Source organism: Festucalex cinctus, chromosome 5, assembly GCF_051991245.1.
Source record: "Festucalex cinctus isolate MCC-2025b chromosome 5, RoL_Fcin_1.0, whole genome shotgun sequence".
In the NCBI taxonomy this organism is placed as follows: Eukaryota; Metazoa; Chordata; class Actinopteri; order Syngnathiformes; family Syngnathidae; genus Festucalex; species Festucalex cinctus.
This window is the reverse complement of record NC_135415.1, coordinates 28,072,821-28,095,143: the sequence shown is the minus strand read 5'-3', so window position 1 is coordinate 28,095,143 and position 22,323 is coordinate 28,072,821. Positions and strand designations below refer to the sequence as shown.

The following is a 22,323-nucleotide window of genomic DNA, read 5'->3' as shown; positions in this document are numbered from 1 at the left end:
AAATTAAAAACTCACTGTACTTCCGGTTAATTGATTTTCTGAGGATTACAAATATTTTATTTTGTAAAAGTGACCGGATTCTCTCTGTTAAAACGACAGATTCTTGACGCAAGTCAAGATGCTAATTATCTCGGCGCGTAGCACTGAAATTAGCAAAATGAGTAAAAAACTGACATATTTGGAAAGTTTCTTTGCAATGGGGAAAAGGCCCAGTGATGAGACAACACGGTTAGCGGCTCTTCATTTAGCATCATGGTGAGTGAGTTCATGGAATTCATATTTTTTCCCTGGTGCCTTGTTATGATGGCACATTTAACTCATTTGCTCCCAATAACGTGTAAATACGTGTTGTTGTTTTTTTGTTTTGTTTTAAGTGTCCCAAGGACGTATTTATACGTTTGTTTGTTTTTTTTTTGTTTTTTGTTTTTTTATGCTAAAGCATACAGAAGGCTTTGATGCAGCCTCTCAACTGCAAAGAACGGTTGCAGAAATGGTAGTTATTACACAAACGGCCAGCAGTTGGCAGCAGAGCAAAGGAGATCAACCAGGGCCATCTAGAAAAAAAAACAAAAAAACTAAATTACAATTTGAAATAGATTTGTGAAAACTGATGAAACTTAGCTCTCTTCTAATGCTAATTGCTGCAAAACGGAAACAGATAGAAACTTTTTTTTTCCTGATGAAAGAAGAAACTTTCATATTTCTTTTAATAGGTCCCGTGCTTTTATAGCAACTGAACACAATATTCTGTGGGCCTTGCAAAATCTGTCAAAATTCAGTAAAACAGTAAAACAGTTCAGTAAAACAGCCGGGAGCGAACACCCCATTATTAACACCCCACCCCTTCAAAAAAAATATATCAGCCAATGAAATTAAAAATACTAGCCATTTTGTTCTGCCATTTTTGGGTGATTTTTGTTTCATGTATACAGTCTTTGGTCTTGTCGCGGTCTCGACCTTCAAAGGTTTTGATTATGTCTTGTTGGTGCGGAATTGACTACAACACTAGCAGAAAGCAAGAACCATAAAGGCGTGGTTGAAGGAGTTTAATTAAGAGCAATGGCATCATGATCATCCCCATCAAATACCTTTGAAATAAATGAAGCCATTCCCGGTATGTTAAGTATGGTAGGTTTCCACATGTAGAGCACAAAGAAAGAAAGAGAAAAAAAACATCTCGGCCACAGTGACATACAGTTTGACTTTGCTCCAGTTTGGGGTTCAGCCTGCACTTTATGGAATATGGTCTGCTGATCATTTGCTCGCATGTTTTGTGCCATCTGGATCCATGGCGATGCCATGGCAGCCCTCCCAGCATCATCTCCCCTTCAGGGATGAAAATCATCACCAGCTGAATGGAGGGACATTGGATGGATTCATCCAGTCAATAGATGCTTGTGCCACCAGCCGCTTTGGCAGGTCACCATTTTCCTCGACTAAAAAAAAAAAAATAATAAGTACTTTGTGGGTGATTGTCATGGGTAAATGTTATGTAGCAGCAGCTTATTTTCGTTGTTGATTGTGGGCCACATTGTGGGCCATTGTGGGCTGAAAGTAATACGACAAGCACAACAGTGTCTATTGCATTATTTCCTCATCACTGACTCACTTTTCAATCAGTTCTTCGAGAATGTATCCAGTTGTTTTTGTGACAAATAATTCTTCCCTTTTATTTCCGTCGCCATTGTGGAAGACAAATTCACTGTTCAACAAGAGCTCTACAAAATCTTTACAAAGAAAACGGCAGGTAGACAACGACTCTTATGCACGCCATTTTGGTGCACCATAAGCATCGCATGACTTTTTTGACAATAGCCGTGTCAACACCCGCGTTCCATGTGCAAAAACACAACACGTTTCTTCCTCCCTTCCTCCACCTGCCCTGAGCGTCGGTCCTTGCAGTGCCTTGACAGCAAGGATGCTTTTGAGGAGTCTGTAAACTAGTCACCTTGTTTTTTGTTAAGTGTGACCCACCTCTGTGGGATTGTGTAACTCACCAATGAAGTCATTAAAACGGTGGATTGCAACCTGGTACCTCGCTGACAACTGTCAAGAAATACAAATGGCTTTTGCTACCCTTACCCACTTTTTTTTTTTTTTTTTTTACCCCAAAAATGTATTTTTGTGTTCTTTTCTTTCAACCAATCAACAGAAGCTCACAGATCTTGACACTTACAGTCACTAGGGATGTAACGATATCCAATCATCACGATACGATATTATCACCATATGAAGGTCACAATACGATAATTATCACGATATTGTGGGGGAGTTGGCGATATTTAAAAAAAGATCACAATATTGTACTTTTGTGCATAACAGCAATGCATATAAACCACGTACAATCTCTAATAACAATATTGAGGCACTTACTTGCTAATGCAAGCACACATTGAGCAAATTAGTTTCCCCTTCATCTGACAATTAGCATAGATTTTAAACATAGAAGGCCAAAACATCCCTCATGAAAATTAAATTGCACTAATAAACTAGCCACGAGAGGGTGCTAGAACTGCACAAATGGAAATCAACCTGACTTTTTTAACAGATGTGTTCCTTATTGTTTAACTTATTCACTGCCAGCACAGTTAAAATGGAGCTTTGACGTGTTTAACCGTCAGTGGCAGTGAATGAGTTAAATATTGTGAACATGACGACGACGATATTGTTGCAGTTTTAATATCGCGATATCACGATATTTCCCTTATCTGTTCCTTTTAAATATTGTGAACATGACGACGACGATATTGTGGCAGTTTTAATATCACGATATTGCCCTTATCGTGACATCCCTAACAGTCACCAGACAATACCATCCTGAATCTACATAACCTGCCGACAAAATTGCACAATATTTTTATACCCCAAAGACTGTTACACTATCCTCAATTGTGTGACGATTACAAGTCGTCTACTTGACTAAATAACTCACACAATAAGTACAGCATGGCTGCATGAGAGTCGTCTCATGCTTTGTGCTTTAGCATAGTTTGGCAATCAGTCAAAATTGTAAAAGAATGCAGGTGAGCAATATTTGCGGAGTTTGGCGAATGTTCAGTCTTACTCTGTTTTTTTTTTAGCTTTGATGTCACTGGAAGTGATCCAGAGATTCTGCAGTTGTAATAGCTTGTGGACGATTCCCCTCGGTTGGGGCTCAAGCGACAATTCCCTGCTCACCTTTTGTACAGCCATTGGCGTACGAGCCGGAGACTGGGGGATTGTGCCGGTTTTCAAATGGAATGAGGAAAAAAGAAGGTCACAAATGCTGCAAGGGGCAAAGTCATACTAATGTGCAACCATCGATTGATTTCGTACTAAGGTGAAACAGTGAAGGGAAGCAAGAATAGTGGAAAAGCTGGGCCAGCCAATTCAAGTACATTTGGAACCTCGACTTACGAACGTCTCTTCATACGAAATTTTCGAGTTACGAAACGCCTCAACGGGAAAATATTGCCTCTTGTTAAGAAATACATTTCTAGATACGAAAGGTAAAAATACATTACCGAACGCAGCATACTTTCGGCTATGGCTATTTTCTAGATCGGTGTTTGTGCATCGCTCTGGCATCCCATTGGCTAAGAGGAACCTCTACCATAGGTATGAGCATATACTAGATCGGTGTCTATACAGCGTCCTCATCATTCATCCCGCGGCCTATGAAGTGTTCCGATAGTTTTTCGTAAATGTATGAACTAACGGCCAACGAATTTGTGCAAAAATTCAAACAATTGGTGATTGATGAAGGCACAGTAAGTTTTTAATTGCGACGAGACGGGCCTTTTTTTTTTTTTTTTTTTTTTAAAGATGCCTCGCCATACCGGAAGTTTCCGTGAAGTTTCAGAATTTGTTTAAAAGAATCTCCCAGAAAAAGTGTTCACCAGTCGGGCGATCGCTCACTAAGATGATGTTTGCCTTGGACATTTCCGAAGGATTGTTTTAAAAAACATCCATGGATCAGTTCTTTACAAAACACCAGGCAAAAAAAAAAAAAACACCCCTCAGAGAGGAGAACATGAACCAAAGAGGGCAAAAAACGATGAGGACAGCAGTTAAAAAGGTAAATGACCATCATTTTTATTCTTTACTCTATTCTTTGTTATTTACATTACGCACAACTCTCATTTATTGTGCAATAATCTAATTGTAACATGTATTTGTTACATGTTTTGTTGCATTTCTACGCTTTATAAAACATTTATGTCTGAAATTTGGGAGGCTTGGAACGGATTAGGGCATTTACATGGAAAATGCGTCTCTACTTACAAAATTTTCGACTTAAGAACTTTCTTCCAGAACCAATTAATTTCTGTACTTCAAATTTTGCTTCACTGATATGAAGGTGTTATCTCCAAACCTTGCACCCCTAACGTGAAATCTAATTTCAAGGAAGGAGCAAACAAAAAGGATTACGACGGAAACAGCAGTGACATGCTTGGAAGTGCAGATCAGAACAATGTGCCGCAACATGCTGCATGCAGTAGATTGTGTCGAACTTGAGCTTTACAATAACAAACAAACTAGCCCAGACACTCACTTCGTCATCCTCACCCCCCTCCCAGATCCATGCACGGTCCTTCTGCCAGCCAGAGGTTTCCCTGTGGCTCCATGCTGGGACTCAGCCGAGAGAGAAATCATCGCCTCCAAGCAATCAAACAAAATCTGCTTTTGCCTTGAAAAGCTCATGCTGGGATGTTTTGATACTTTGACTGCGGATATTATGAGGATGACTCATTAATCGAAAACAAACTACAGTTAGGTTTAGACATATGAGGAGGAAAATGACAGAATGTTTATGACTTTACATTTATAACTGTAGACCGCCTTAATGGATTAAAAGAAAAAGAATGAAAATGTGATTGATGACTTTAAGAGGCTTCACAAAAGTTTTCAAGGTGTTTAGAAAAAGGGACATAATTTTAAATTCAGCCATAAATTGGCTGCCGATGGCAGAGGGGGAAGACGTTAAATGAGTCCTCCTTGCCTGTAAGTGGCGCTAGCTTGCAGCAGTTTTTCACCAAAACTTCACCGGTTTGGAAATACTTAAAAATTGTGAATCTTAAACTAAAAGAGCATTTTTGTGTTTTATTTTGAGCGTTAAGACTATTGAAGAGTGACTGTGCTGTTTTTTTTTTTTTTTGTCAAAATGAAAGGAAATATATTTGTTTACAAATATATTTTAGTGATTTTTTTAATTTGTCAAAATGTACTTCTGGTATCGGCAGTTGGTATCGGTATCGGTAAGTACTGAGGGTCTGGGTATCGGTATCGGTATCGGTCTGAAAAGAAAAGTGGTATCGAACATCCCTAGTAATGAGTATTGGAAAAAATAACACACTTGGCCAATTAACCACTTGCAGTCAATTGTCCAAATACCTTTGAGCCCCGATAAACTGCATGAAATGACTCAACTTTGAACATTATATGGCATAATAGTGTGAAACATTTTAAATTAAAGCTAAAATCAATTTCATATTTGAATTCCTTCATGCTGGTGCATGCTGTGCATCCATACAAAATTGTATTCTATTTGTTAAACTACACATTCAATGCCGTTTATTTAATGTAACGGAGATTACAAAAGATATATGAATTATTGGAAATTATGCTATGTTGGAGGACGCAGCTGAATTGCAAGCTCTATTGTGAGTAGTCTACAGTCTTGTCGCGTCTGTCTAATTGACCATGACCTCTCTGAACCAGCATGCATACTGCCTCGTGACAATGCTGTCCTCTTGAAGATAGACAGGAGACGGAATGATGGAGAAGGGCAAGATGAGGAAGGACATTGAGAGGAATTATTCAACGGCATTAAGATTTGTAGCACAGTAAGCTCCTCATTACCATAACTTCATAACTTTGCCGCTTCTCTCGGAATAATGGATTCCGATTGAGCTCTTCCCGCGTATCGCTGCACATTCTCTAATACCTCAGACTTTCTATTTGTTAAGAGATGATGAGCTGGAGAGTTGTGTGGTAGAGAGGCGGGAAATGGAAAAGAATTCCTCCCTTCCCACATATACAGTACACGCACACACATTGTGCTTCACACATTTGGGGTGGGGGCAATGGGAGCGTTAATGGAAACGGCCTTGTTTCATATCTCGGAGGATGACCAGTCAAACCAATTAACATTCCAGTACAGTTTTTCTCCAGAAGGAGAAAAGGAGGCAACACTCCCCTTCCTTCCTCTCTCTCTTATACACACACAAACACAGTGAAATCATTTGGGAAATAAGAAGTTTGTAGCAAGACTTTTTTTTTGAGACACAATTGACAGCAGACAAACATCTGTTTGGCAACATTTGTTTTCTTCTCTTTCTTATTAAAAGGTTTTTGAAGATGAGAAATTGATGAGGAAGAAAGAAATGTACAGTCAAACCTGTTTTTGAACATAATCCATTCTAAAAATGATTTGTTCGAAATCCGAAACAATTTTCCCATTATATTTAATGTAAATAATTTTAATCCGTTCCAAGTCTAAAAAAAACAAAACTTTTTCCAAGTTTTTTTTTTTTTTTTTCGCAGCACATTTGAAAACTGAATGGATTGCTGCTTGACACAAAACTCTGACACAGCAGATTGTAGACTCAATCAACAATTGAATGGCACGTCTAAATCATCCATCCATACGTCCGTTTTCTGGATGGCTTACCCTGCTCAGAGTCGGAGGGAGCTGGAGCTCCATCCCAGTTAATTCTGAGCCAAAGGTGGACTGTTAAGTCGCAGGGAACGTTTGGAGACACGCAATCGTTCAGACTCACATTCACTGTGTGGGAAGTGAACTCTTGCTATACCTGAAATCAGGTCAATGTACCACGACGCCATCAGCACCTCAGGTCAAATTCAAATGTTTAAAATTTGGAGTTTACTGTTTAAAAAAAAAAAAAAAAAAAAAAAAAAAAAAAAAAAAAAAGTTGATTTATTGATTTGTATACAACATTTCTGAATATTTAATTTCTGCAGAAACATTGCAAGTTTAAATGTGTATTTTAGGGATGGTGTCTACAGTGCCCAACAATGTAATTATCCTGCATTTCTTTATAATAATTTGTCACATCTGTTTTGTACCTGCCATTCCTCAAGAATTCTGAACGTATTATGGGTTTCTTTATTTTTCTCTGTCACACGACCTACAAATTCATCATTTGTGCTTGAAAACAGAGCAGAGATCCGGCCAGCTCGGAGGCAAACACGGGAAGGCGGTTTCCTCAAGTTGCCTCATTGCAGCAGGAACAAAGCAAATCCTATTTTCACAAAGCCACCATATATTCCCAATTTGCCTCCCTGGGAATGCAAAAAATGAAATGTTTTCATTTCTTTGCTAAACTCAAATGCAACCCACCACTGTTATTTAGAATCCCCCCCAAAACTAAAGTCACTGTTCGTTCGTCGTCGTCGTTCTATCTCAAGCGTTTTGCAGTCAATACTTTGTGAGTCTTGTAAACTTACTTCCTATCCAGAGAAGTTGGAAAGGCGAGAAACAGATGATTTATGACGTTCCAAAGGACAGTCTGACGTCATGACTCCTACACGCAACATTGTGTCGACATTCCCACCCACTGCAACTGCTGTGTGGGGGGGCCACGGGTTTGCAGTTTCCATCAGCAAGGCGTGAAGGACGGCCATCCATGCTCGCCACAGAGGAGATTCCCAGATTAGTCACGCTGGCTGCTCCCCGTCGACGGCAACACTCCGCTGCCTCAACCAAAACAACACTGTCGAGCTTCATTGAAAACTCCATATCAACTTGTAGTTACTGTATGATGCACACATTCTACTTTATTGAGCATATACTTAGTAGAAAATGTTGGCGTACATTGAGAATCTCCCTGTAAGGCAGGGAAATGTGAAGGAAACATACTAGTGTAATACAGTAATAGTTAAAACTCATTCACTCCCAGCCGTTTTCACAGAAGCAATCCCGTTCGCTCCCGGCTGTTTTACTGGATTTTGACTGATTTAGCGAGGCCCACAGAATATTGTGTTCTATTGCTATAAAAGCATGGAAGCTACCAAAAGAAAGATTAAAGTCTCTTCTTTCATCAGGAAAAAAAAAAATATGTTTCTGTCTCCGTCTTGCAGCAATTAGCATTAGAAGAGAGCTAAGTTTCATCAGTTTTCACAAATCTATTTAAAATTGTAAGTAATTTAGCTTTTTTTCTACATGGCCCTGGTTGATCTCCTTTGCTCTGCTGCCACCTGCTGGCCGTTTGTGTAATAACTACCATTTCTGCAACCGTTCTTTGCAGTTGAGAGGCTGCATCAAAGCCTTCTCTGTGCTCTAGCATAAAAACAAAAACAAAAAAACTTATAAATACGTCTTTGGGACACTTACAATATTAAAAAAAACGTATTTACACGTTATTGGGAGCAAATGAGTTTAAGAACAGTTTGGAGTCAAACTAGCCCAAGCCTTACCACAATCCAGAAGGAGCTGAGACGGACACTTTCTCAGTATATCAAAAGGTAAAAAGTGAAGAAAAAAAAATGTTGTTTACTTTCACCATGACTTTGAAGTGAATATGGCCTTCTTTTCAGGGGACCTGGCTTACAATCCTTCTCGAGTTCATTTCAAAGGGGTTAGATGGGGTTGAGGTAAGGGCTCTGAGCCTCACCGCATAAAATCCATCCATCTCTTGTGTATTTGTGTTTGTCTTGCTCCAGATTGCAAGACGCCGGAGGCTCCATTTGACATTGGCCGAAAGGCAAACTACACCCAGGAGTGGTTGCCGGTCAACCAAAGGGCACATATATGTAAAAACGGACAACCATTTACAGGCACAGCCACATTTATTCATATTCACCAATATTCATATCATTCAATAAGTCCCCCTCCCAATTTTCTCCTTAACTCATTCACTCTCAGCCATTTTCACAGAACCGACCCCCTTTGCTCGTGGCTGTTTTCCTGGATTTTGACTCATTTTGCAAGGTCCATAGAATATTGTTTTCTATTGCTATATAAACCTGAAACCTACCAAAAGAAAGATTGGAGTCTCTTCTTTCATCAGGAAAATGAAGTCAGTTGGTGCTGGTGTCTGTGGTTCTCACTTTGCTTTATCTATCCTTCCCTCCTTCCTCTCTTTAGTTTTTCCTCTGGTCACTTGAGATCTTAATTTATTAGAAGTATGAGGTTTCTGGGGTTGGCATAAGACTCTGGTTTTGTAACCACGTAGGAGGGGTCTTGTTGGTGCTGGACTTCACTTTGATGGATTGGATGTACTGGCTTCTATGGATCTCACTCTGCCTTATCGATCCTTCCCTCCTTCCTCTCTTTAGTTTTTCCTCTGGTCTCTTGAGATCTCGCTAAATTTGCTGGAATTTAGAGGCTTCCGGGGTTGGCGTAAGACTTTGATTTTGTAATCATGGGGAAGGCAGGAAGTGTTTGGTCGGTGCTGGATTTCACTTTGATTTACCTTTCTTTTCTCTTTATTTCTTTTTTTTTCTGACCTTTTCTCTGGTCTCCTGACCATTTAAACCTCACGACTCTGGCAAGATTCTGAAGTACCTGGTTAAGGCGAAGGGTAATGGGATATTTATAAGGTTTTAGGTGAATGAATGAGTATAAATTTATACGTATTTGCACGCACGCACACGCACGCACGCACGCGCACGCACGCAAACACACGCAAACGCACGCACGCAAACGCACGCACACATACACACACACAAAAAAAAAAAAAAAAAAAAAGAGCAATGATGACAAGACGTTGAATCGGTAAGACTACCGAATGAACAATTCTGAGCTCTTTAAGAAGGAAGGAAAAAAAAAAGGAAAATGAAGTAGGAATATACCTAAGATTCATCATGATTCACAAATCTGTTGAAAATACCGGCAAAAAGAGCTTGATGCAACATGGCCCTGACTGATCTCTTATACTCTGCTGCCAGGTGTTGGCCGTTTTTTGTAATAACTACCATTGCATTAAGTGACCTCTTCATGTCAGAAGCCCGCTGTTTACAAAACAAACACAAAATGGCAAAAACCACATATAAGCCGCATCATTGTATAAGCCGCAGGGTTGAAAACGTGTGAAAAAAGTCGCGGCTTATAGTCTGGCAAATACGGTACTATGACAAAGCAGAAACGTAGGAACGCGTGTTACGTAAGCCTATGAGAGCTCAAAGGAGAGCTCAAGCTTGGTTAGGTTATATTAATCCATGCAATGCCTGAACACACAATGACTGTCAACCATAATTGGCCCCCCTGCCAGCAGATTAATATGCATTCGCATACTATTAAAATGGTTTTTCATCGCGAAGCTCAAGAGAGTTAATTAAGCTGGGGGACCCTTTGGAAAGGCGCGGATTTAAGGTTCAAACGACCTTGATTAGAGAGGAGGACAAGCGCTTGGATGGATAGCCACCTCTCTTCAGTGCACTTCACCTTGCCGACTAACATTTATCACTCGGTGATGCGTGCAAGATGAACCCGTTGCATAGAATTGAAAGAAAAATGATCCCGTCTCGATTGTATTCAGCAATGATAACACAAAACTGTATTGTTGGCAGAGCACAAACCGCACTCATTTTGTTATATTGAATGTGTAAAAATGTCTTTTTTTGGGGGGAGTGGTCCAATTAACCTAACTTGCATGTTTATGGCCTTTTGGGAGGAAGCTCAATCTCCCACCACAAGGACGACAGGTGTCTGATGCACCGAATGATTCCTTGCTAGAATTATGGGGCATTCAAGGAGCTTTTCAAAGTGCGCTTTGACCTCTCTTAAAGCCAATTTGCTGTCAGTCAATCTACCGTTGGCCACTTATTCTCACCTTGATGAAACATAAAAGCAAGGACTGCATGATTGCAAGCAATGAAGCAGCGACTTGTTGTTTTATACCCCGCAGTCCTGCTTTTTAGTGGAATAGCCGACAAGGAATCTAGTGAGGGAGAATCATAGCTTGGGGGAGGTGTTGGAGATAAAGTGATCTCCAGACACGGTGTCAGAGTCTGGTTTTCCTCACAATATTGTGTTGCAAGATTGATCATTTGCCCCTTATGCCGAACCTTCACGTGATTATCTCAGCCTCTTCATTGAGCTGCACAGAAGCATATCATGTGATGTAGTACACCCCCCCCACAGAGAGCCAGCAAAATAGTTCATTCCCAGAAGACCACAAAGGAAACAAGACATGACCTGGCGTTGCGATCCACTTAATCAACTGCCAAACTATTTAAGTACGCTTCTTTTTAGCTGCCACAAACAAGATTATTCTCCAAAGCAGAAAGGGACAACAAACTTTAGTAACTCTGTGTTCTTGTAAAATAACTACGGAGAGTCCTTATTGTCCAAGGCACTAAAGAGGAGGCAGACCATTCGTCAGGCTACCAACAAATTAGTTGAACTTCGGCTCCGAGCTCCCGGGTTACCAAACTGGTTGCCACGTGGTAACCAGGCAATATTTTTCAAAGACAAATACTTTTGGAAGAACAGCAAGGATGTGTTGGGATTCTACGCAATATCCCAAATTTCAACAGAGACATTTGATGTCACAGTGTGCAGTTTTGTTTAGTGATGGAAATGGAGGCTATCATAGCAAAATTAGCATCATTGAATCAACAAGTAAACTCGTTCAGTGCCAGTGACGGCTATACACGTCAAAGTAGGGCTGTGCAATTCATCGAAATTCAATTATAATTTCAATTATTACACTCCACAATTACAAAATCAGCATAATCATAAACTAAAAAGATTATTGAGTTGTTTAAATTTATACATTTGCACCTTTTTTTAATTTTAAAATAACAAATTATTTATTTTGTAACTTTTTATTTTACCATTTCGCAACATACAAAATAAAAGTCATACAAATAAACAAGCAGACTTGCAAACAATAAAATAACTAATTTGATCAATTTGGTTTCATCCAAAAGGAACTTGCATAAATATAGTGTTTCAAATAATTTTATTTGTCTTAATATTTATTTGTTTGTTTGTTTGTTTTTAAAATGTTCTTGTTTTGTACCAATATAAATATATATATATATATATATATATATATATATATATATATATATATATATATATATATATATATATAGTGCCCTGCTGCACTCCAACTTTCCAAAACTTAATTATAGTGTTTCTATTATTTATTTTATTTAATTTGGTCCTAATATTTTTAAACACTTAAACATTTTCTTGTTTTGTGCCAAAACATAAATAACCATTTGAATAATCGTGATTTCAACTATTTCCAAAAATAACCATGATTATTATTTTTTCCATAATCGAGCAGCCCTACGTCAAAGATCCATTTTTACTGGGCTGGCAGTGAATGAGTTAATAAGGAAGGACTCAATGGCACTCGCAACATTCACACTAAATCACTGACAACATATATAACTTTTTAAAATGTCATAGTCAAACATTCGCTACAATTTTTTAGGTGATTTGTTTAACAAGTATCATTTTGAATTAGGGATGGGCGAGCACCGATACCAGTGAATGGATACCGAAGGTATCGGGTACTGCAAATACAAACCACTGATACTTATGTGTATGTGAGGTATTTCCACTTCCTGCCACATGATACACATGCACGCTAGGAATGTGAGTATGAATTATTCTCTTTATGCGCCCCGTGAGTATCATCAAGTGCAGGGATGGGATAGCTCACCTGAGACTGTTAACATAATAAAGGTATAAAAATGGATCGAAGGTTTCAACATCAGTATATCACAAGTCACTACTCCCGATCCACTCCATTGTCAGGGTAATTGTTGATGCCACACTTCTTCTTTTTCACACTCACTTTTTTTCTTCTTGGTGGTGGTCTGAGATCTACTGAGTGAAATTTCATGTGTTTACCTTAGCCTCTCATGGTTTAATTTATTAAATGTTAACGTGTTATAATTGTGATGTACAATTGTGCTTGAATGTTTACATAATCATATGTAAACTTATGAGTGCAATGTATGGTGAGAAAAAGGCTCAACATGGAAACCACCAAAAGAAAGATTGGAGTCTCTTCTTTCATCAGGAAAAAAAAAAGTATATTTCTATCCGTTTCTGTTTTGCAGCAATTAGCATTAGAATATGGCTAAGTTTCATTATTATTTACAAATCTGATTAGAACTGTAGGAAAATCAGCTTATTGCAACATAGCCATGGTTGATCTCTTATACTCTGCTGCCACCCGCTTGTTGTTTTTGTAATAACTACCATTTCTTCAACAGTTCTCTGCAGTTCAGAGGCTGCATCAAAGCCTTCTGTATGCACTAGCATAAAAAAATATATATGAATGCGTCTTTGGGACAGTTTTAAAATAGAACGTATTTATACGTTTTTTTGGGAGCAAATTAGTTAAGTGACATTTAGCTATTGTACATTTACAGTTGTGCTCGTAAGTTTGCAAGCACAACTGTATTTCAGTCGATTTAAAAAAAAAAACACACGCATTTGTTTTGGTAGAGAAAGGACTCACCTTAGGCTGAGGTGAAAGGCACATCCAAAAATCAGAGCAGGAGGACATTTATCGGAGCAGGATCACACTCCACCTGTCAGACAGAGACTTAACATGAGTCTGCCTTCAAAGGAGATAAGCACTTTATCAATGCACTCAAGATAACAGGAACCTCAGTCTGGTTTCAAATTTAAGGCAATAAATCCAACCTAGAATGCAGCACTATAATTCAATAATCGTTGAGAAGTATTGAGAACCACTCTCGTCATTTGAAGCACAATCAACTCAACTCAACTCTCAAACACAAAGTTACCCAAAGTTGTCATGTCAAAGCCTGCCTTTTTAAAGAATTGAAGAAAGTTTCAATCATTTGGGAGGCTGCAAGTGAAAAGTGTCTTTCACTCTAAAGCCCAATTCACACCGACTGCGGAACGGCTGCGGTGCGTTTTCCGTACGGCGGCCGTACGGACGCCGCAAGGGCGGCAATTCACACCCGCGTGCGTCGCGTGTCCGGAAATCTACTCCCGACAGACCACGAGATCACGTGGGGTTCACGCTGGCGAGTTGAGTTCACCCAATAACAACCGTGTATGTAGAGTCCTATTTGTAAACAATAGCCACGCTTGCCTGTTGTTACATCGATATGCTTTCTGGACATTTTTTCTGGGACTTCTACCATGGCTGTTCTGCATGGGTAAGCACATTTTGTGTTTAAAAAGTGTCATTTTGTCGTGTTTAATTTATTCTCAGCTAATTTTTTTGTCTTAAATGTCCGACTGATGTCACGCTATTCAGCTAGCTAGCTAGCTAGCTTCTAGGGGTGTGAATAGCCTCGTACCTGACGATTCGATCCGTATCACGATTCATAGGTGACGATTCGATTCGATTCCGATGAATCCCGATATGAATTCACAAGGCGGTTGTTGTTATTTTTTTTATTTTTTTTTACTCAATTTAGAAAATACCTTTCAGTAAACTTGTACATGTACCGTGTAAGATTTGTATGAAATTGTGATCTGAAACTTCAGTTTTATAACTGTGAGCAACTTTATTTAACAAACAGGAATTGAAATAAAATATTCAGGCTTAATGTTCCATAATATAACATTCTTCCATGCTTAAAGTGTGAAAGTTAGACGTTTTGTTGAATATATTTCCATCAAAAAGGGATGTTAAAAAATCGATTCGGCTGCCTACTGAATCGATTCGAGAATTGCGTGCTGTAGTATCGCGATATATTGCCGAATCGATTTTTTTTTTAACACCCCTACTAGCTTCCCTCCCCAAAAAAACGAGTTCGCAAACTGTTTTATTTTGAAATATACCAGATTTACCTTAATGCGAGACACCTCGATTTCCTGTCCGGTTCGTGTCATTTCTTCAGCTTCCTGAAAATCCGCATGCGGCGTCTGGAAGAAATAGAACGCTTGCGGAAAACCTTCCGCATCGCCGCAGTCGTTCCGCACCGCAGACGAAGCTGGTGTGAATTGACACGTAGACTTGAACGCGTTCTATCCTTGCGGCGTCCGTACGGCCGCCGTACGGAAAACGCACCGCAGCCGTTCCGCAGTCAGTGTGAATTGAGCTTAATGCACACTGTGAATCATGTTTATGTGACAGCATGATCTTTTAGTTGTTTTTTTTAAAGGGTAAAACCAGAGACGCAAATGGCATACTGGCCATGACAATTGTAATTTATATCTCAGATTAACCTGTCAAAAAAAAAAGCCTCTATGTTCAAGCCCACATTTTTTTTTTACTTTTAACCTCTCATAAACAAGCAGGCACATGATGGTGTTTTTAACTTGGCTCCCTCAACTCAAGAATGAACAGGCACAGCCAATTTCCATTAATACGATGCAAGTGGATGGAGTGGCTACACTCAAGAGTATGATCGATTGAAAAGCAATTTGCCTTTCTGTTTAATATGGCAGAACCTGCTGGCTGATGGTCCAGATTAGGGATGGGCAAACCGCGAGAGCCGCGAGATCGGTCGAGTACGCGCGTCAAGCTGTCACTGCGCAATACCCGCCTTGCCTGACCAACTGACTTTCACGCATGGCTGACACGGCCAACACGTCGACGGGACAACCCCCCCAAAAAATGATACGCTCGCCAGCTACTAAAACGGTTCGACTTTTAGATCTCCTGTCTGTGATTTGACTCTCATTGTCAGTGTTTTGAATCATTACAACTTAGACCCGACGTGTTATTTAACATCACAGGTGATTTGAGAATATTGAAAACAGAGGCAAAAAGCCAGCAATGGACGCTTAGTGGATGAATGACTTCCATTGCACAAACTGTGATGAACTCCGATTTTCTTCGGTTGAATACACGGGCCATTCCGCAACTAATGCACATGCACCACTGCAACTTGGTTACATTTTTCGTTTAATTATATGCTCCTGATTTAGCGCTCCTGGAACAGGAAAAAAAAAAAAAGGGGGGTCCAGGAAGTACACTCATTATTTTATTCATGGAACACTATTTGCGACCGCAGCCACCAAATTGCCGGTTCTCCTGAGTCTATAAAAATAAGACTCTATCAAATTGGGACTGCTGGAGTTCAGCCCAGGTCTCCGAACACGATGCTGTATAATATCTCCTCACCCGCTGAGAACAAGGGGCATCGGTGAAGATGGGATGCAGGGAGGGGCAAGGCAGAACCATATGGGCTCTGGCTGCACAGTTGACTAATGATGGCCTTGCAAGCAGTAATAGCGGTACAAGGACATATTACTGGAAACACGACTACGTTTTGTCCATATAAATCTAAAAAAAACAAAACATTATGTCAAACAATTATTACTTAAAATTTAAATATGACTAAATTAAATGTGCCTCTGTTTTGTGTCATATTTTTAACACATTCACTGCCAGGCCAGCAAAAAAAAAAGCATCATTTGACGTCTTTTGCCGTCAATGGCAGTGAATGAGTTAAAGTTCAGGTTTATTTATCCCTTTTCTCATGGTTGTGACAAGGAATCACTTAGATGCAGGATTAGCAGGAGGGGGGGGAAACATTAACAAAGCAAAAAAGTAAACACCATTTTATTTCCAGAGGATATTCTGTTTCCATAGGAACACAGGTAATAGCTAGAATGGCTGCTGTGGTTTTTCTACTCAGAAGATCATTTGAGGGAATGGATGGCCAGACTCAGAAATCTTTAACTACGATACAAACAGGCATGAACATTTGTCTGGTTCAAGGCTGGGAGACTATCCATCCATCCATCCATTTTCTTGACCGCTTATTCCTCACAAGGGTCGCAGGGGCTGCTGGCGCCTATCTCAGCTGGCTCTGGGCAGTAGGCAGGGGACACCCTGGACTGGTTGCCAACCAATCGCAGGGCAGCTGGGAGACTAATAGGATCAAAAATTTTCCATTTGCACCACCATCAGGATGACATTAGAACTACTTTTGTTGTAGCGTGATACATATTATTCACTGTGACCAGTAAGGCTAAACTGTATTACTTTGCATTGATTATATTGTCAACATTTTCACATTTTGTAATAGCATTATTTATTAGTGTTGGTTTTCAGAGAGCTTTTTTTTAGTGTGTTCCCCATAGCAGGCAGTAGTAGTGTCATGAGCTGGAGGTTGGATCCCAAAGCACAGACACAACTATTTATTCACATCGAGAAGCGTGGAAGAAATTTGACGAGACGAGAAACGAAGAGAGTTGCACGGAGAGACAGTGGTAATAATCCGACGAACACACACACTTCTGAGACCGCTACTACAGATAGTGAATCGATCTGATTGGTTGTGATGACTAAGTAAAGGATTAAAGGTTGACATCACAAAGCTCCTGACATCACATAGCTGTCACAAAACTTAAAACCAGTTGAAACTAGATGCTGGTTACGTCAGTTCAAAACAGACACTTGTTAGATCAGTACATAACAGATACTTGACCTCAACTTAACAGGTCATGGACTCAAACTTAACCCTGGTGTGACCCAGACATGACAAGTAGCAGGCAGTGCCATATATGTATAAAGTGTTATGCTGGTATATCATCTTCCACAAATAAGCATCAACAACTTTAATAAGTAGCTTGAAGACCGGATGTTCTGAATGTTATTTTCCTCTTGATAGTGGTTTTATTTCTAAAGTCAAATGTGGGCGGGGTTTTAATAAGCCATGGCTTCAACCCGACAGCCCTTTTTCTTTTCAGATGTAAATGAAATGTGGTTGGTAGGGATGTCACGATAAGGGAAATATCGTGATATCGTGATATTAAAACTGCAACAATATCGTCGTCGTCATGTTTACAATATTTAACTCATTCACTGCCACTGACGGTTAAACACGTCAAAGCTCCATTTTAACTGTGCTGGCAGTGAATGAGTTAAAAGGAACACATCTGTTAAAAAAAGTCAGGTTGATTTCCATTTGTGCAGTTCTCGCACCCTCTAGTGGCTATTTTATTACTGTAATTTAATTTTCATGAGGGATGTTTTGGCCTTCTATGTTTCAAATCTATGCTAATTGTCAGATGAAGGGGAACCTAAGTTGCTCGTGAAGCGATCAATGTGTGCTTGAATTAGCAAGCAGGTGCCTCAATATTGTTATTAGAGATTGTAAGGTGGTTTATATGCATTGCTATTATGTACAAAAGCACAATATTGTTGTTGTTTTTTTAGTATGAGTTCTCTTTTTTTTTTTTTTACAATATTGTGATCTTTTTTCAATATCGCCAACGCCCCCACACTATCGTGATAATTATCGTATCGTGACCTTCATATCGTGATCATATCGTATCGTCCCTACACCTTATACATCTAGCGTATGGACTAGCAGATCTTAACTGGAAAAGAAGAGTAACTTGCTCAGTGACCTTGCTGAAGGTTAATCAGCGATCCCCAGAGTTTACTGCAAATGGGATCAAGCGATAGAAGGGGGGGAGTGCATGTGGGTGTGCTTGTGTTTTGGTGGGGGATGGGGGTGTCTTACTGGATTTCAGTCGCAACGGGAGTTGTCAACCATCTGGAGAGGAGCAAAAACCCATAAGACATCCTGTTACCTCATCTGCCATTCAGAGACGATAGCGGACTTCTGTTCTGCTGAATATCATTAACACCGGGGCACCGCAACCAAAATCCATTTCTCAATTCATTTTTCCCTCTAAAACAATTCAATTGAGACACGAACAAAAAAAAAAAAAAGTGATAAAAGGTGCTTAAAGCGGCGCTTCATGAAATTACATGGTTTTTATTCTAGATGATTCTGATGTAAGGGTCTTATGCGGATGAACTATTTTCTGGTCACATTTTAAACAGGTAGGTCAAATTTTGACTTTCAGACTTGTGTCCCCTGATTCATGTGGAAGAGGAACATTTTTACTTAGTGTTGCACATAGATTTATAAGAATGTTAGGGGGTTTTCCATCCACCCATTTCTATTGTAATTTTCAAGAAATGCGAAAATAAAACTCAATGGAAACGCTCGAAATTCTAAAAAGGGCACAACGTTTGCAAAAAAAGTTTTTACGCTTGGAGGGGGTGGATTTTGAAGCGTATCGAAAAAAGTACATTTTTGCTATATTACGTCACATGTACATTTGTAGTCAAAAAGCAATAGCGGAAGCTAAAGTAAGGTATGTTAACTCATTCACTGCCATTGACGGATATACACATAAATGGCAGTGAATGAGTTAAACAAAAATATTTTTGTAATTGATTAAAGATGCAAATATTAATGCAATTTTACATGGAAAACAGCAAAGTAATGCTCCGGCTAACTACAAAATTGGCAGTGCCACACCCAGTTCTTTTCCCCTAAATATTTAGTTAATGTGAATGTTTCATTTGACTTGATGAGTGATGAGATAACATGACAACTTGCCATTTGGCGTTATCCACTGAGAGAAGCTCAGCAGAAATTCACAGTCTCTCTTTGGTCTGGCACAACAAATATGTCATACAATATATGCCAAGTGTGCTTCCTACAATAAAAGGGGGAAAACAATTAGAGAAATGGAGAAGCTGATTCAACACTGCTATGAAAACTGGAACACAGCAGCATTCCCGAAAAACCCATTCAGACGGACTTAATGTGGCGTGGAATCTAGCCCACACCAACACCCGAAAATGCCTAAACAAAAATCCATTGCATTGTTCTGGACTCTTTGTACACACGCATGTGCACCGTGGAATCAATAGCCGAGTATACAAGGAGACATATGACATTAAATTGAGTCATTAATCAAATAGCAAAGTCATGTAAAGCACTATAAAAAAAATGTACAATGCTGATCTGTTTAATCACTGATCAGGCAATACATTTATAGGTCAAGCATGTGTATTGTCGCAGTTCTAACTGGACTGTTGGTTGAACAATTTTGTTTGGGTTTCTGCAATTAAGATCGTTCATCTTCCCTCTTTGTGTCTGTGTGCAGCTCAAGCATGTGAGCTGTCTCGCCCTCCTGTGTTCATCCAATCACTTCCCACCACCTCTCTAGCCGCTATCATTATTAGTATCACCTGTGGCTTGCCATTCATCCCTGTGTCAGTCATCTCCTTGGATGTCTCCTCCAATCAACCCCATCTCGAAGTCTTGTAATCCATTTTCAGTATATTTGGCTCCCTGCTTCGGCTTACTCTAATCCAAATATTGATTCATCTTGTGCTTTTTCTTTGATTATTTTCTAAATCAACATGTTTTGTTTTGGGGTTGTTTTTTTTTTAGATTTGCTTGCTTTTGCCACCAGGATGCTTTTCCAGCATGTGGGTCCACCTGCCTCCCATTACACCGCACCGTGTGACAGACAAATCAGACCAAACAAAATGCGCCCACAGTCAGAGCAGGGTAATTGGAGCGGTGAGTAAAAAAAAATATTTATGAATACCTTGGCTGTGTGAGATTGGCGTGAGACAAGAGCGTCAAGATTTCTTCGAGAGGTGCAATTTTTTTTCAGACAAAAAAAAAACAAGCAATGTGGACTTCAGATAAATAGCAAAATATCACAAGCTCCCTGCAGTATTTCTCACTGTTGAATAGGCAAGCCTTGCATTGCCACTCGCATTAAGTCAGCCATGCTCCAGGCCTTCAGTCTTCTTGTAGTTACCGTCACAGCCCATCTGCCCACCGTCAGGTGCTTCAGCCACAAGTGCTCCCGCTTGACGTCACCTTTCCAGGGCTGTTTACAGTGCAGCACAGTCCTTGTCCCACACCCACACCATGATCCTGATACCAGTTCATGTTACTTTTGCATTTGCTCTGGCTCAATTTTCACACAAATCTCCAGTTCCTGTCTATAGGTGCGTTTCCATTACCCTCAGTTTTGCGCAAAAGGCACGTTTCGCAAAAAGTAAGCTGGTAATGGAAACACCGGATTTTCAAAAAAAACCTTCAAATATCGCGAAAAGGTTTTTGCGCTCTCATGAGGTGGTTTTTGAGACGTATCGAAAAAGAAGTATTTCGCAAAAGTGTAATGAAAACACGTTGTTTGTGTGTATTTTTATTAAACTTGCAATTTAAGAATTATTAACTCATTCACTGCCAATGACAACTATAGACGTCAAAAATCCAAGCAGCCAGTGTTTAATTAAAAAAAAAAAAAAATTAAACTAAATTCAAATTTTTATTTAAAAAAAAGAAATTACAATTTAGTTTTAGTTATAGTCTTCTGACTAAATATAATTAAAGCCCTAGTCATAACTTAGTCACCTGATTGTATTTGAGTTTTAATCCAACCTTTAGTCGACAAAAATAAGGAGCAATTTTAGTCGACTAAATTGACTTCTGGAGATCGAGACCCAGTTTGTGGTCTCAGTAAGACCAAGACCGATCACTATGCACGACGGTAGCACTTAGCAATGAAATTGTTGTCATTGTTGTTATTAATAACAATGGGGATTAATAACTATGAATGAAAACAATGAATAACTAAAACTAAATTCACATTTCTTGTCAAAATTTGCACTGGCTGTTTGCTTGGATTTTTGACGTCTATAGTCGTCATTGGCAGTGAATGAGTTAATTTCGGTTTTGTATTTTAGTTTTACATCCTGAAGTGATTTGTATCGGCTACTGCACGTCATGAGCGCAAAAGAGAGAGAGGTGTAATCGAGCGAGCCTCCTTCGAGAAGTTGAAGGGGAGGAGAGCTTGAAATCCTCTCCTGCCATGTCTGGTTAATTTAGCAGGGAGGACGCCAGAAAACATCAGAAACTTTTAACAATTTGTAACCTGCCTTTTACCCAGCCTCTGCATGGGAACAACAACATCATTCCACTTTGCAGCCCGGTTCCAAACGTTAGCGGTTTCAAGCTCTGAAACCACAACTGCTGTGTGGACGAACTGCCCAAACGGTAAAAAAAATGTGTGCTGATACATTAAACGGGCTTTCGTGTCGACAGGGCCTTAGGCTTGCCAAGTCTGTCTCCAGACTTAAACCCAACAGAGCATGTAATTTAATTAATTTAATTTTTTATCTATATTTTGAGAAATGGAATGTTTAAAACAGAACATAACTGAATAACTGATGATAAAATAGTGAGTGAAAACTTTCAGGTATCATTTCAACACTGCACAGCTGTCAAAATATAAGCACGCGTATGTGTGCAAATGGCGTTTTTATTTCAACAGCTGCACGCGTAGTGACAAGATTAAGTCTGAAAAATGCAAAGCCATGCATTTGAATATCATAGACTCTTGACTAGTCTGTAACTAACTACAGCATGAGCTTTAGTTGTGCTATAAGTTGACCATTAGTGCATGATTCCTCATCCATATTAATAGAGCACTGCCTTCCCCAGATGAAGAGGGAAAAAAAACAAATTATGAGGATGACTCATTTTCAGAACAAAAGTGTGTCATATATAGTACAGTAAATAAGACTGTTGCCCCTGGAAATAACTGTCTCCATTTATTGCAGTAGGAGGGGATGAAATGCAGAGCAC

General features: G+C 39.5%; 1 protein-coding gene across 10 annotated transcripts in view; it reads right to left on the bottom strand.

The window, feature by feature from the left end:
• arvcfb (ARVCF delta catenin family member b) overlaps positions 1 to 22,323 on the bottom strand; it is a 175,801-nt gene that overhangs the window by 126,893 nt on the left and 26,585 nt on the right. For 8 of the 10 annotated variants that reach the window (XM_077521010.1, XM_077521009.1, XM_077521015.1 and 5 more), the window contains exon 2: positions 13,431 to 13,503. The exons of the other annotated variants lie outside the window; for them this stretch is intronic. The gene's annotated coding sequence lies outside the window, so the exon portion shown is untranslated. The remainder of the gene's footprint in view (positions 1 to 13,430; positions 13,504 to 22,323) is intronic. 10 annotated transcript variants of the gene reach the window in all.